At 40.4% G+C, this 14,404-nt stretch overlaps 1 protein-coding gene across 10 annotated transcripts in view; it reads left to right on the top strand.

Moving 5' to 3' along the window:
• Positions 1 to 14,404, top strand: part of Map7d2 (MAP7 domain containing 2) — an 81,705-nt gene that overhangs the window by 15,919 nt on the left and 51,382 nt on the right. The gene's annotated exons all lie outside the window — the stretch shown is intronic.

Here is a 14,404-nt window from a genome sequence, read left to right as displayed (position 1 = left end):
AAAGGCTAGATCAATAGCTGCATGCCATGTACCAGGAGATGTATTGATCTGCTCAAGTAAGGACACCACACTTGGTACAGAAGCTGCAACTGGAGTCACTACTTGAATGATTTTCAATAGTCAACTGTTATTCTCTCCATGATCCATCAGTCTTTTGCACTGGCCAGGTAAAGTTAAAGAGAGATGTGGCGGGAACCACCACCCTGATTCTTTCAGGTCCTTGATGGTAGCACTAATTTCTGCAGTTCCTCCATGGGCCTGATGAAGGCTTTTATTTTTTATTTTCACTCTTTCACAGCTGAGATTTTATTGGCTGAGGAGCAGAGTACACAGACACTACAATTTTTAACACAAGTACCAAACTTTGAAGTGACACATTGTGTTCATGGACCCAAATGAAGAGCCATATAAAGTGTTCACGTGCCTAAATGAAGAGCCACGTGTTGTCTCTTTGAACTTATTCGCGTGAACTTATTCAGCCTCAAATTTGACGAGTTTTGCTTAAGACTTCACATAACAAACACATACTCATAATCCCCAATTCCACTGACCCACAATTTGATGCCACATATAGTACATGCAAAATTTCCATCTTTCACAGCACATTGCTAGGAAAACGGACTGCCATGACCAGAGATGTTACAGTTCTGACAGGAAAAGGACCAAGGAGTGGTTTTCTTAGGAAATGGTTCTACTGGAAACACGAGACCAGATATAACTGAAAATATTCCAGACACAAATGCATGACTCAGACTCCAAATTGCTGTTTGGTATGCTCTGTGTTGTAGGATATAAAACTAGACCCCTCTACGAAATGTTATGGTGACCCCCGAGACAGTCACAGCTACTCCTGATTCAGTATCCTGCTATTTTCTAGTTGTACAAAACAATTAACAACCAGCAAATGACTTAACCTCTTAAAAAAGCATTTACACTTTAAAAAAATGGGATGAGGTGGGACTTCCCCACCTCTTAAAAATGTTTCGAGAGCTAGTAAAAACTCGCATTTTCAAAATAGCTGATAAATATATTCCTCTGGGTTATACAAGAAGGGAGGCAGGGATCACTGACAGACAGGATGGATGGTTAGTTGGGCTTGGCTTCATTCTCTTCTTCAGAGTCTGGACTCCGGTTCTCCATTTCTACGTTTTCTGCAGGCACATCTGCAGTTAGCTGGGCAGTCACTTCAGCCTGTTTGCCATTTGCTCCCCTCTTCCTTTTTTTTCGCACTTTTTTGTCTGATGATTTATCTTTTCCCACAGCCTTTTTTTTTTTTTTTTTGGCTTCTTGTCTGCCTTGATGGGGGGGGGGGGTGCTTGGCCAACAGCCTTGCAGAACTTCGCTACTGCGTCTGTGTTAACCTTCTTCTTGGGCATCATGGCAGTGCGACTAGGAGAGTGCTCAACGCCTAGCCTGCCTCGGAGCTGTTGCATTGCCTGTTCTCCCCCCGCCCCGTCACACAAACTGCTGCGACACACCACCATGATACAGTTTTTGATTCACCATTTTCCTTGGATCAGAATTGCTAAGGAGAAAAGGTGCATCTATCTTGAACATATACGTACCTTTTTTTTTCTTTAATGCCTAAGTGATACTGTAAAATAATTATGCAGATTTTGCCTTGGCATTTCTCAAAAATTTTCAAGGACATTTTTGGATGTGTCTATGTATGTATGTATGTATGTATATATATATATGTATATGTATATATGTATATATGTATACACACACATACATAGACACACACATTTGAGACAGGATCTCATTATGTAGCCCTAGCTAGCCTGAAAGTCATTGTATAGACCAGGCTGGACTTGAACTCAAAGAAATTCTCCTCAGCCTCCCAAGTGCTAGGATTAAAGACATATGCCATCAGATGCAGAGTGTTTATATATATTTTCAAACATATATTTTGATACCTGGATATCTGTATCTTCGTGGTAGTAGTGAGTTTTGAGCTTTAATATTGTAAGCTTGTTTCATTTAAAAATGTTTTTATTAAATCATCCTTGGAAGAAGTATGTTTAATGGTAGTAAAGATTTCTCCTCACTATTAAAGAGAATTTAAACCAATCCAGAATATTTATAACAGGTAGGAAGTGGATTGTGAGAACAATGATAAATAAATCAAAATGTCTTCAGGGACTAGAGAGATGGCTCAGTCTTCAAAAGCATATACTACTTTTATAAAAAACCCAAATTCTATTCCCCAGAACCAACAATGGGTGCCTCACAGATGCCTGTAATTCCAGTTCCGTGGGCTCCAACACTCTCTTCTGAAATGTGTGTGCATCTGCTCACATGTGATTCATACTCAGTAGACACACATGCATACATAAATGAAAATATTTAAAAATATATGGTCTCAAATATATATATATATATATATATATATGGTCTCCAGACCAGTCAGTATGGCTCACTTGGACACATACAGAACTGTAGATTCTCAGGTCCTCTGACCCAGATCTGCCAAGTCATTAAGTCTGGGGGTGAATCTCCGCAATCCAGTGTTTTGTTTTGTTTTTTTTTTCTAGTGTTGTAAAGCAAGACATGGGTTTTTGGTAAGTGTTCTACCATTGAGCTATATGTCCAGCTCCGTTTTTTGTTTTTATTTGGGGGAGGCCTTGTGACACAGTGACTCTGCGCAACTTAGGCTGATCTCAAACCGACCATCTTCCTAACGTCCATTTTCTAGTGCTGGGATTAAAGATCTGTACACCATGCTGGGCTTGAAGTTTGTTTTAATAAGACTTCAAGGGTTTCTGATATATGGTAATGCTCGAGAATGACTGTATTAGAACACCCACCCTCCAGAAAATTATCAGGAGAGTTACTAAATTATTACAAGAATGTATTTTACTGAGGTATATATTTCAAAAGTAGATGCTACTTTGCTCTGCTCTGGTCTGAAAGAATATTCATATAACCTTGTAATTCTCCTGAGGTTATTTCCTGTTTAGATATTTGTTCTGAAATTAAATATCTTGGGGATAAGTAGATAGTTCAGTGGTAGAATGTATGCCCAGTATACAGAAGGCCCGGTATTTAATTCCTAGCACCACACATACAGACACATACACATAAAATAATAATGATAAATTTAATCATTATTGTTAATCGTTAATAATAGTTATTGCATAATAATTATTAAATGGAACTAAAAGAACTCAAATAAAATACTGGAAATCCCATATGACACCAAAAAACACTCCTTCAGTACTCAAAAGAGATGGCAAGCTATTCATGTTTTGCAGGCGATTGAAATAAGAGAAGATGAATTTCTAACCTATAGCCCTTTGCCCATTCCTCCAGCTCCCAGTATGTGCATGTTTGTTGAGGCACACACATACATAGACTCCATACATTCCCAGGGTCTCTTATACCCTTTTCTTTCATCAGTTCCCAGCAAGAATTCTTCCTAGCAGCAGCTTAACATAGCTCTTGACTCCCTTGCCTCCCAGGCACCATTTCCTTCTCTCTTTCATTCTCCAATCCTTAGTATTTGCTCCCTTTCCAATGTCCATCAGTCCAAGCTGAATCACTTTTTAAAATTATTTTTCCTTTTTTTGAAGAATTATTTATTATTTATGCAGTATTCTGCCTGCATGTGTACATGCAGACAAGAAGAGGGTGCTAGGTCTCATTGTAGATGGTTATGAGCCACCATGTGGTTGCTGGGAATTGAACTCAGGACCTTTGGAAGAACAGGCATTGCTCTTAACCTCTGAGTCATCTCTCCAGGCCCCTCTGACTCGCTTTTTGAAGTCCTGAAACTCCTTCTACTTGAATTCCGCATCTATGTAACCAGAACCCAAGAACTTGCATACTCCAGACTAGACAGACTATATAAGGGAAGTCAAGAAATTGCTTCTGTTTAAAAATTATTTTTTACATTAGATGTGTGTTCTAGGGTCCATCACACAAATGACATTCCTATAGTAGGAGGAACAGGTCTCCAGACCTCAGCAAACTGACACCGTAATGTTAGTGTCATTCAGGTCAGGAAACTCATCACATAGACCGCACCATCTGCAAATGAAAACAAAGACCTAATCCATCAGAGTCCCTAGTTCTGGAAAAGTTCTTTGGTATATTAACCTTACTCTTTTAACTTCAGTAGTTCTGCTTCTGGCTCACTGCTCTTGGTAACTGAGGTATTGACACCCAGGATGTGTTTGTTCTTAAAAGCTCACCCTGAGAAAGGCTCAATGCTACATGGGATCTCAGATACCCAGGATAGTTGCCAGTTGGCTAATGAAGACTCTTGATTGGCTTAAACCCCTGTCAGAGGGGTCTTCTCAGCTGGATATACCACAACATTAGCCATGAACAGGATTTCTAACATTTTCTCCAGAAAAAAATTCTCTACTAATAATCTTATCCAAAACCAGCAGCTGCTTCTTTGTTTTTTATTGGTTTTTTTTTTTTTTTTTACTTATTACAATTTATTCACTTTGTATCCCAGCTGTAACTCCCTCCCTCATCCCCTCCCAATCCTGCTCTTCCTCATCTCGTCCCATGCCCCTCCCCAAGTCCACTGATAGGGGAAGTCCTCTTTCCCTTCCTTCTGACCCTAGCCTATCAGGTCTCATCAAGACTGGCTGCATTGTCTTCCTTTGTGGCCTGGGAAGGCTGTAAGGCTGCATCCATCCTTGGGGAGGTGATCAAAGAGCCAGCCACTGAGTTCATGTCAGAGACAGCCCCTGTTCCCATTACTAGGGAACCCACTTGGATACTGAGCTGCCATGGGCTACATCTGTGCATCGGTCCAGGATTATCTCCATGAATGGAGATACTCCATTGGTTGGAGTATCAGTCTCAGAAAAGACCCCTGGGCCCAGATTTTTTTGGTTCTGTTGCTCTCCTTGTGGAGCTCATGTCCCCTGCAGGTCTTTCTTTTTTAAAGATTTATTTATTATTTATACAGTATTCTGCCTGCATGTGTGTCTGTAGCGCAGAAGAGGGCACCAGATCTCACTATAGATGGTTATAAGCCACCATGTGGTTGCTGGGAATTGAACTCAGGACCTCTGGAAGAGAAGCCAGTGCTCTTAACCTCTGAGCCATCTCTTCAGCCCCCCCCTACCCCTTGCAGGTCTTTCTATTTCCCCCTTATTTCATAAGATTCCCTGCACTCTGCCCAAAGTTTGGCTATGAGTTGCAGTTACTTCTTATGTTCCCTATATAGCAATGTCCAGCCTGAGTTTTCTGGTGGAGGAAGGACACAGAGGGCGTCTGTGTCCTTATTGGAAATTTCCAGACAGTAAATCAATGAGATGCCTCAGGCAGATAACACCCCTGCCTCACCCACAGGCCAGCTCCATAGTCAACTTTATTCCCCAAACTGAGCGGCATCAAGGGTAAAGGATCAGAGACCAGTACATGGACCTTACTTTTCCTTCCTTGATTTTATGTTGTAAACCAGCCAAGCCTGAGATACATCTTCTGACTTCCTTTACCGTTTCCTCTTCCATGTTGGATAGGTGGATTCAGCAAAGGCCTGTATTAGCCATAGTGAACCTGTGCATTGTGACTAGTGGCTTATTTATTTATTTGTTTATTTATTTTTATTGTTTTTATTTTTTTTAGTGGCTCTTTTTAAAACATCAGTGCATTCTTCCAGGAGGGACTGCCAGGAGTTAACTGCAGCTCTCCTCCAATCTTGTAGGAGACAGGCCCTAGAAAAGGAGATGGCAGATCACAACTGCCTGTATTTCTGGGCCTCCAATACCCATGTCTAGGCTCTGCAAGCACCCATACCTACCCACAGATAGACGAACAGACAGTTTGTAAGTTATAATCTTACAAACCAGTACCTATATGCCTTGTGTATTCTCTTAGTATTTTGACATTATTCCAGTCCTTCAGGTTTTTCGCCTTTATTCTACACTAAGAGAAAAGAACAATTTGATTCAAAACTTAATAAAAAAATGAGACTTTAGTTTCCAAGCAGTCACATGGGCTGCAGGATCATTTTATTTTATACGCTGGCTAACAAGCATTGTCAGTGTAGACTTACCGAACACTTATATCAGGAAACCATTTCGGAGCTAATGAGTTTAAAAAGGAAACCCCCATTAGGATGGCAATCAAAGTCCCTTGTATATGCCAGATACTCCACTTTCATGACAGCTGACTTGTGTAAAAATATGGTGGGGCTGGGTAGCCAGTAGGAATGTGGAACTCATGAAATGTGGGGACACCGATTCTGGCAGGCAGCAGAGAGTTCACTCCAACTCCACAGGTTTGATGTCAGAATCTCAGGTACGTCCCCAGTTGGTAAATTTGCTAATAGATTCTTCTTCATTATCCTCCTACCAGCCTTTATGTGTATTTATTTCAGAAAACAGTACAGATTTTTGAAGTTTATTCTAGTTTTTAAATTATTTATTTTATGTACATTGGTGTTGACTGTACATATGTCTGTCTGAGGGTGTCAGATCCCCTGGCACAGGAGTTACAGACAGTTGCGAGCTGGCACATGGGTGCTGTGGGTCCTCTGGAAGAGCAGCCAGTTCAGCCCTAAGCTGCTGAACCATCTCTCCAGCCCCCTTTGGACTCTTAATCTGATGTGGTGGTTTGAATAAAATGACCCCCATGGACTCCTGTGTTTCAGTGCTTGGCCCCCGGAGAGGGGCACTGTTAGGAAGTGTACCTTGTTGGAGCAGGTGTGGCTTTGTTGGAGGAAGTGTGTCTCAACTCTCTGCCTGCTGCCTTCAGATCCGATGTAGAACTCTGAGCCCCTCTCCCAGCGCGGCGCTGCCTGCACACTGCCATGCTTCCCACCATGACAGTGGAGTAAACATCTGAAACTGTAAGCCAGTCCTAATTCAACGTTTTCCTTTATAGAAAAAAAATATATATATATAGGAAACTGAAGCTTCCAAAGCTTAAATGTGATGTTGGCTCATGGGGCTGCAGGAGTGATCATCCTTGTCTAGGATAGTCCATCCTTGTCTCAGGATAGTAGGAAGTAAGAAAATATGTCTTGCCTGCATGAACAGGACTCTGGGCTTAATCCCCAACATAGCAGAAGCTACCTGCCGGGCCTATAATCCAAGCTACTCAAAGGCCAAAGCAGGAGGGGATTGCAAGCACAAGCTGCCTGGACTACTTAGCAGGACTCTGCATTATAACACAAAGGTTTTAAAAGAAGGGCTGGGGATATACATCAATGGTAGAGAGCTTGCTCTAGCACACACAAAATGCTCTTGAGTTCAATCCCCAGTATCACAAGTAAATGCATTTTTAAAAGACAGAGGGAAGGACATAAGGACATAAGTGAGAGATACAACACTGATGAGATTTAGAGGAAAGATTTGCTTCTATTTTTGGGTGTCTATGTGTTGAGACAGGTGAAGCAGTGGAAAAAGCAACTTGCCTGTCTTGGGTTCTGCACTCCCTCCATAAAGTTAGCAGGATAATGGATAAGATGCTTTTAAAGAGCCAGTGAGTTTTGTTACAGGGTCTCACCTAGTCCAGGATGACCTCAAACTTGGTAAGTAGCTGAGGAAGACCTTGAACTGAACCTCCTGCCTCTGCTTAACAAGCCCTAGGGTTACAGATGTGTGCAACCTATGACTGTCTTTATTCCCATTAAAAACGGGGAGGAAAGATTGTAAGATCCAAAGGTCTAGGGTGCCTGTTGCTGAATTGTGTCTTTTACACTTGACTGGGAAACTGCACCCTGAACTCTAAACAATATGATTGACTAAACAAGAGCTACATAATGACACTAAAAGTCCACATGCCAGCATGGGGTGTGGAAAGTTTCCCAAGGCCCCATCTGTGTGTATAAAACAGTAATAATTATAATAGAAAAGATCATGGGCTTGAGAGGGAGGGGGTGACAGGAGTTGTTGAAGTGTTGATAAAGGATTGGAAACTATGTAAATACAGTTCTCATGTAGAAAATTCTCAAAATTTTTAATTTAAAGACAAAATTTGTTAGTGTATTTATTGTACAAATGGTAGATTTTGTTATGACATTTTTATACATATATATCATGTATAAATATATATATTTGTATACTTTTTTTTTCTTCCATTACCCTCTGTTGTTCCTCCTTCTCCCTCTGTACCATCACTCTTACTCTTTCTCAACTGTCCCCTAGATGATTATGGAATTTTTTGTTTGTGTTTCTGTTGTTTGTTTGTTTGTTGAGACTTGTGGCTCTGGCAGGCATGGGACTTGCTATGTACAAACTCACAGAGATCCACCTGCCTCTGCTTACTGAATGCTGAGATTTAAGACTTTGTATGATGTCACCCAGCAAGCTAATTGTTTTTAAGGACACTTGGGATATAGAATGATCAACAAATGGAAGATTTCCATCAAGAAAACATAATATTTATGACCCATTTATTTATAATTTTTTTAAAACTGAAGCTTTTTGAGACAGGGTTTCTTTGTGTAGCCTTGGCTGTCCTGGACTCACTCTGTAGACCAGGCCAGTCTCGAACTCACAGCGATCCGCCTCCTTGAGTGCTGGCATTATAGGCATGCAACACTGCACCCGGCTCTATTTATAATTTTTAAGTACTTCTGCTCTGCACGTTGCTGGGAGCTCAGAGATGACAAGAGCTTACAGGACAAGGTTATAATAAACAGACCTTGTCATATAATAATAGCATGAGGGAAGCACTGGATCAAGTACTGGAAAACTATGTAAATTTACTTGACAGCTTCTCCGAAAGGCTCTTGAACCACAGGCAGGGCTCTAGAATTGGTCTAAAATAGTGGCTCTCTAGTTGTGGGCCCTGGACCAATGGTATTAGCTTGTTAGAAACAAAATGTCTCCTTTCCATCCCAGTTCATTGAAACTCGGGATCGCAACCAGCATTCTGATTTTATAAGCTCTCCAGAGCTGGCTAGGACAACACTCATGCTTTGATGCACATGAGAATCTGGTGGGAAACTTATAAAGCACCAAGGCCCAGGCCATGTCTGAGAAGAGCTAGACTAGGATCTGAAAGGAGATCCTAGCATCTCTATGGCTTTTTAAAGTTCCTCTTAGGGTTCCTACTGCTGTGATGAAACAGCATGACAAAAGCAACTGGAGGAGGAAAGGGTTTGTTTGGCATATGCTTCCACATCACAGTTCAAAGGAAGTCAGGGCAGAAACTCAAGCAGGGAAGGAAAATGGAGGCAGGTGTTGAGGCAAAGGCCAGGGAGGAGTCCTGCTTACTGGCTTGCCCATCATGGCTTTCTTAGTCTGCTTTCTAATAGAATCCAGCATCATCAGCCCACGGGTAGCATCACCCACAATGGGCTGGGCCCTCACCCACCAATTGCCAATTAAGAAAATGCCATATAGACTTGCCTACAGCTCAGTCTTGGGGAGTCATTTTCTTAATTGAGATTCCCTCCTCTCAAATGACTATCTTATGTTAATTTGACATAAAACTATCTGGCACAGCTCACTATGTGATTCTACTGTGTAGCTAAAGGTGGGAGGCTGTGATCTCTTTTCCATGTGCTTATAGGAGAGCCACAGTACAAACCGGAACCACTGTTAAAGCAGTAACCATGCAGCTACATAGCCAGAGTTTACCTGACCATTCATTAAGGGATATTGGAGACTCCCCACAGAAAATTAGGGCTTTCATTGGACTTCCTCTTATATAAGCTCTTTATTCCTGTTTCTGAGAAGTTTCATTGCACAATTATACTGAGTATAATTGAGATTATTTTAAAACACACTTTCTCAGAGCCAGAGGTGGTAGTTCACATGCCTGTAGTCCCAGTAACCTAAGAGGCTTGCTAGTAAGAGGAATGCTATGATTTTGACTGAGGCAAGTCTGGGCTACATAGCAAGGGCTTTTCTCAAAAAGCCAAAATAAACAATAAAATAAAATTCACTTGTTCAATTACGTTTTTAAAATGAAACAGATGGCTTCCCTTGGAAACTTTGAATTTCAATAATAGTTCTTACCAGTATCATGAATCATTAATTAATATTAACTAATTAATATTCTAGTAGAGTGCTTCAAGCTAATAAAATTCATCTCAAAATGAGTCTTTAAGAATTTGTTGCTGCAGCTCAAGGATAATGGGAAGCTATTCCTGCTAACAATAAATCAGTGAAGTGTGGGATTATGCTGTTGTTTGCTTGCTCAGTATCACTGTTTTGTATTTTTGTATTCAGAAATTGTATTTCAGAGACACATATCTATTTGCATGCAGTTGCCTTGGCAAGTGTTACTACATTTAGAACGGGAACAGGGATAGCTAAAACAACACCTTCTGAAAAGGCTATCTCAGCTAAGGTATCCCTTACTACCTCTTTGTATTTGGGTCTGTCCCAGGTCTTCATCTTTGAGCCAGATTTGTTTTCTTCATAGTTTAGTGTCTCTGTTTTGAGGTCATTGTTGGTTTACATGTAGTTACAGGAAGTATTACAGAAAGATCTCCAAATTATAATGCAATGTCACAACCAGTGTGTTTATATTAATGCAGTCAAAATAGAGAACCTTTTCTTCACCACAAGGATCCTCTTCGTGAAGCCCATTATAGGTGTCTACTTCCTATTACCCCTACCCCCACAAATCCTAATGCGCACAGTTCTGTCAGCCGCCTATTCTCATGGGGGCTTACAAGATAAAGTATGTCTCTGGTTCTTAAAAAGAGACTGAATGTCTTTGTGTAAAGACATTAATAATAGAATAGAATAGATAGAATCACCCAATAGAATAAAGGGTGATTGTATAGGTAAACAAACTAGAATTTTAGGTGACACAGAATGACTTCCTTTTGGAGTTAAATCTTTGATCATATCATTTCTTTAGAAAGATTTCCTGCATTGTTGTTCCTGATAATCTCCCATGAGTCCCCTGTCTTAAATTTAGCTGTTTTGTTATTAGTAGCATCTGATCAAGTCCATGGAAATTTCATTTATTTTCCAACTCTCCTTACCTTGGGATGATTCCAAAGGTCTCTTGTCAGCCTCTGCAGATTTGCCAGTAGTCAAAAGATAGAAACTGGAGATGAGTTATTTAGCTTTTCTTTAAATGAGAAGTTCTTGAAATGTTTGGACCATTAAATAGAGACATATGCTCTTCAGAAGAAGGGGTTGGGGCCTTAGGTGTCTTACCCAGTGTCATAGTTAATGCTCTATTGCTGTGAAGAGACACCACGACCAAGTCAGTTATTACAAACAAAACATTGAATTAGGAACTTGCTTACAGTTTCAGAGGGTTAGTGCATGATCATCATGGTAGGAAGCAGTCAAGCCTGGCTTGGAGCAGTAGCTGAGAGCTTTACATCCTTTCTCCGGAGGGGGTAAAGAGGGAGAGGAGATGGAGGGAGGGGGACTTCTGAAACCTCAAAGCTCACCTCCAGTGGAAAACCACATCCAGCAAGGCCACACCTTCTAATCTTTCCCAAACAGTTTAAATAACTGGAGCCAAACATTCAAATACAGGAGCCTATGGGGGCCATCCTCACTCCTCACTCAAACCACCACTGCCAGTAAAACTTCAATCCTAATTGAACTCACATATCCCTTTTCTTCATCTGACCCAGAGTCATTAAACTCGAGAGGAGAGAAGAACAGGTGTGAGCTGCCAGTCTTCTTCACCATTGCTGTTTTTAGTAGAGTAGCAATTCAATGTGCTTATGGAGTGCCTAATGCATTTTGTGTGACCTAGAAACTGAACTCATATTTGTTCTTGTGTAGTTCATGGCTGCCAAAGAGATGACACAGAGATTCCAGGTTACCCATGTTAGGCTGTTAGCAGTGCGGCAAAACTGAATTGCTTGCTTAAGCCAGGAGGAACTTAAGTTATTCCCAGAGTCCTCTGGCTTTCACCCATTCTCCATCCAGCATCAGTCTCTAAGATAGCACTGAGTAAATACTTCCAAATCATCAGTCTGAGAAAGAATCAAATAATGAGTTGAAGTGGTAATTGCTGCATATCTGTACAGCCAGGCCGGTATTTCCCTCTCAGTACTGACTAATTCATACTTCTCAATCATACTTACACTTCTGCTTTTCCAGATTTTTCACGTTCATGGTACCAGGACACAGTTTGTTCTTTTGCTGGATCAAAGCACCAAAGGAGATGCTACATCTCCTCTGAAAAATTCTTAATATAAAGTTGAGTGTTGGAGTCAAGTTTCCAGGTTAGATAGAATCCAGCTTCTCCACTTTTAACCATGTGACTTGGAACAAGTTAATTAAATATTTTGTACTTCTGTTTTTACACTTGTAAGATGAGGCTCAGATTAATACCTCTGCCATCATAGGGTTGTTAAGCCCAATAAATTCATGTAGTGTACTTTGTTCACAGTGATGTGTGTGTGTGTGCGTGCGTGCGTGTGTGTGTGTGTGTGTGTGTGTGTGTGTGTGTGTGTGTGTGTACGTATGTGTGTACACACAAGGTAGCATGAAACCCAGGCTGGTCTTGAACTAGTTATATAGTTGAAGATGATCCTCCAGTCTTTCCTTCTCAAAGACTAAGATTAAAGGCATGTGCTACCTCCATGCCTGGCTGCAGTTGGCCCATGGTAACTGCTTGATTGTCATCACTATTATGATGAAGTTGCTACTGATGACTGTGACTCTGATCGTAAAGGTTTTCTGGAAGGGAAATTTATATCTCTTACATTTGTCCACAAGAGGGCAGCCTGAGACCTTGCATGTCCATGTAACAGCCATCTGTTCTGTTTGTAAAGTCCAAGGAGATATAGGAAGCTTTTTGACCATTTTTTTTTAATTTCCAATTTTTTCTTGTCTGATTGAAAAACATTTTGATCAGTCCCCACAATTGCCTCAGATGTAAAACAGACCTGTTATCAAGATTGTGGTGTGGTGTACCAATCAAGGATCAGGTCCGGCTTAGGGCAGGCCATTTGGTGTGGGCTGCATTTAACCAAGGCCTCTTAGGATTTGTTGTTTGTTTGTTTGTTTGTTTGTTTAAAGCCTTTCAGACAGAACAAATTCATATGTGAGGAACTTGAGGTAGAGACTAAAACCTAAAAGTATTTTAAGAAAAGATCTGATGTTTTCTTCTTATTCTTCTATCACTAACTTCATGGCTGCTTTACAGTAATCTCTCTCTCTCTCTCTCTCTCTCTCTCTCTCTCTCTCTCTCTCTCTCTCTCTCTGTGTGTGTGTGTGTGTGTGTGTGTGTGTTGGACACATTGGGTAAGAGGTGGTAGCTGGAACTCAGTAAACCTAGTGAAATCCCTGTTATATGTAGCTCTGGAAGCTACTTTTCTGTACAAGAAAGAAGGCTGAAGTAAGGGCTTCATAAATTGTATGGGAACATGGAGCATTATGGATCTTGGATCCTTGAAGGTGGGTGAGGTTAAAAAGATGGCAGTGTCACTCAGCGGATAAGAGCACTGCCTTCTCCAGAGGTCCTGAGTTCAATCCCCAGCAACCACATGATGGCTTAAAACCATCTCTACTGGAATCTGATGCCTTCTTCTGGCATACAGGTACACATGCACATAGAACACTCATACATAAAATAAATAAATAAAATCTTGAAAAAAAAGATAGCAGTCTTTAGTGGTGGTGATGGAAGAAGGGGCAGGCAATGTAAGCTAGAATACTGGGGAGGAGAAAAGAAGTGCTGAGATCAAGTTAGAAAAGGAGTTAAAAGTCACATGGTTGAGGGCCTGGAATGAGTTGGAGTTGGGTCTTTAAATCCATAATGACATTTATATATAATTGTATTAATCATGCTTTTATTGTGATTAATTATTATGTTTTTGATTGGTTTATAAATTTTGATTTATACTATTATAAATTTTGATTTATACTGACTATAAATTTTGATTATTATAATCATTATTAATGATAATCCTAATAATTAAGAACTTACTAAAACCAAACATGGTTAATGTCACTTTGTAGTCAAGGGTTGGATTTTTCTTGTAATTATCTTTTTAATATCCCTGATACATAATTTATACTGCAAAACCAAACACATAATGGAAATCATGACAATTTAATTCATCATGTCATCCATCTATATACTCATCACCTACACTGCAGGCCTTGTTTCTGTGACCCTTTCCCAAACAGAAGAAGAAGAGTCGCTGGGAAAATTGCAGGTTGCTATGGCAGTAAAACATATGACATTGGTATGTAGTTCCCAGAGAGGAAGGGCCTAGGCACTAAGAACAGAGTTGCATTAAAATAAAGCTTGTTTCTTCAGAATGGTATGCTTAAGCTGTGTATTGCTAATTTTCATGAACAACCAACCAATAGTAAGAGTGTGCAATAAATTATTCTAAACTTAAACAGCTCTTATTTATTTCATCCTGAATTTAAAAAGCTTTTCAGGGCCTTGAAAGGAATGGGGAAGGGATGTGAAGGTGCAGGGATATTTTCTGGACATTTTTGGGGGCAGCTGTTATTTGTTTCATCTTATTTGTTAGAGATATTTG

This window comes from Meriones unguiculatus, chromosome X (genome assembly GCF_030254825.1).
Source record: "Meriones unguiculatus strain TT.TT164.6M chromosome X, Bangor_MerUng_6.1, whole genome shotgun sequence".
In the NCBI taxonomy this organism is placed as follows: Eukaryota; Metazoa; Chordata; class Mammalia; order Rodentia; family Muridae; genus Meriones; species Meriones unguiculatus.
This window is presented reverse-complemented; position numbering and strand designations above follow the sequence as displayed.